The sequence below is a fragment of the Fukomys damarensis genome, unplaced genomic scaffold (genome assembly GCF_012274545.1).
Source record: "Fukomys damarensis isolate Sample0158 unplaced genomic scaffold, DMR_v1.0_HiC HiC_scaffold_27, whole genome shotgun sequence".
NCBI classification, from domain to species: Eukaryota; Metazoa; Chordata; class Mammalia; order Rodentia; family Bathyergidae; genus Fukomys; species Fukomys damarensis.
The window spans coordinates 21,398,036-21,400,498 of record NW_022900939.1 but is presented as its reverse complement, the minus strand read 5'-3'; the positions used below and the strand labels follow the sequence as shown (position 1 = coordinate 21,400,498).

The following is a 2,463-nucleotide window of genomic DNA, read 5'->3' as shown; positions in this document are numbered from 1 at the left end:
CCCTATACCATCACCTACCCCCCCTCCAGAGGTATGGCCCTGGCTTCCGCAGAAGGACAAAGAACACCGGCAGGACACCTTTGTGACAATCTCCAGGCCCGGCTAGGATGGAGGGGATGGGCCTGGGTGGCAGGGGTGGGACTATAGTTACTTTCAGTAGCCTGCAGCCTTCAGGGATTGTGGGCAGCTGTGCTCCATCTGTCACTGTTCCTTTCCCCGGGGCACTGTGAGCTTGCTTCGCTCGCCCCATTACCCGGTTCTCCAAGGCCCAGTTGGGACCATATTCTCCACCTTTTCTCCACTTCCGTCCCTTCCTCAGGAAGCACACAAGCTAGGGTTTCTGTCCTGGCTCCATATTCCATTCCCCAGGTGAGGCTGGGTCTCTGCTCTGTCCCCACACCCCTGTCATGTCCCTCCCACCCAGGGTGCCGTGAGGCCATGCGCACGCTGCTGGCTGACCAGGGCTAGAGCTGGAAGGAGGAGGTGGTGACCTTGGACACCTGAAGGCGAGGTCCACTGAAGGCCTCCTGTGTGGTGACTGTACCCTGTCTGGGGGATGGGTGGTGCCTTAGGGGGCTGTGAGTAGGGTGGGGGCAGCCAGGTTCAGGACCCCTCAAGGATCTGTGCCGCTCCTTAGTTATTTGAGCAGCTCCCCAAGTTCCAGGATGGAGACCTCACCCTGTACCAGTCCAATGCCATCCTGCACCACCTGGGCCACTCCTTTGGTGAGTTTTGAGGCTTCTAGTGGCCCAGTCCAGAAAAATCCCTGACAGGTGCCGGGCAGGAGTTTTGGAGCCTGGGCCACTGTACCTGTAGCCTACAAAGTCTTACCGGGCTGGGGGACAGGCTGGGTCCCACAGAGGAAGGCGCAGGGTCCAGGTTCCAGCACGGTCACGAGATGGTGTAGGGCTCCACACCCATAGGGCTGTGCAGCTCTGGCAGATTTGCTACAACATTTCCTAGACAACAGCTCAGAAGAGGCCACCAGCCCCGGTATGTGCAGAGTCTTCCAAGTGGGGCTCCCTGCCTATTTCTTCTCTCTCTGGCCACATCTGAATTAGAAAAAAACCCACACTCATAACAAGAAGGACTGTGCCTTTCTTCAAGGATAGTGGGAACCTAGCTTAGGGAGAGAACTGTTCCTTTTGGCCAGGTTAGAGAAAGGGTATCCAGGAAAGCCCAGGATCCTGCGAGAGCCAAAGGAGCAGCACTAGCATAGGTTCTTCCCAATTTCAATAGGCCCCAGGGAGGGGATGGAGGCCTCTGGCCAGGACCTGCCTCCTCCTCTCCCTGCCCCATGCTGCCCTGTGATATACGTGGACACCAGCCTTCATGTCCAAATCTGTCTAGGTCCCTACAAGACCTATTCGCAGAATGGTGACCTCCCTTAGGGGTCAGACTTGGGGGACAGGCATGGTCTAGAGATCAGGCCAAGGTGTCAGCTGGGTACACCCTGGTGGGGCTAGAGGCTCCTCACTCATTGAGCTGGATACAGCAGAGCAGCCCCTCCAAAGTAAGGGACCAGAGAGGGGTTCTGCTGGCCCATGGCTGAGGTCCCAGAACTTTGAAGGGAGACAGAAGATGCGACCTGCCCTCTGCCTCTCTGCTGTCCCGGGACTTTACGGCAAAGACCGGCAGGAGGCTGCTCTGGTGGACACGGGGTGGAGGACGTCATCAGGCGCTGTAGCCACCTCCTCCATAACTACATGAGCACAGACTGTGAGCTGCTGCTCAGGGACATGGGCATCAGGGGCTGGGAGGTCACCTTGATCAGTCTGGCCACACGTGCCTACCATTAGCAGGAGAAAGGCAAGGCCCAATATGTACAGGAGCTTCCGGGCATCTGAAGCCTTTTGAATCTTTGCTGGCCCAGAACCAGGGAGGACAGGGCTTCACTGTGGATAACCAGGTAAGTGTTGGGTCTGGGCCCTCCCAGCGCATTGTGTTCATTGCTCAGAAGAGCGATCAGGCTCAGATTAAAGGCAGACATGGAATAGCCAGTGTTCAGCTCCGAAGCCTACCTCTGACCTGGCTCAGGCTTGACCCCCTGCCCTGCAGATCTCCTTCGCAAACTACCACCTTCTGGACTTGATGCTGAACCACCAGGTCCTGGCTCCCAGCTGCCTGGTTGCTTTTCCCCTGCTCTTGGCCTATGTGGTGCACCTCAGTGCCCAGCCCAAGCTCAAGGCCTTCCTGGCCTTCCTGGACCTTGTGAACCAGCCCATCTCTTCTTTTGTCAAGATATGAGCCTGCATGGACCCCCAGGAGAGGGAACCAATAAAAACAGTCAGAGGAAAGCTGGCTATGGTCATTGAGGGACTGGGGTGGGCACAGAAGCCCTTTGCCTTCTCCCAGGGCTGGATGTCTGGGTGCCCACAATAGGATTAGGCCCTGGAGCTTCCAGGAGACAAAGGGGAGCTGAAGACTGTGCTATAAGTCTTCCTGTGTATGTGTGTGTGTGTG

At 57.1% G+C, this 2,463-nt stretch overlaps 1 pseudogene; it reads left to right on the top strand.

Moving 5' to 3' along the window:
- Positions 1 to 2,247, top strand: LOC104870484 (annotated as a pseudogene).
- The last annotated feature ends 216 nt before the right edge of the window (positions 2,248 to 2,463 follow it).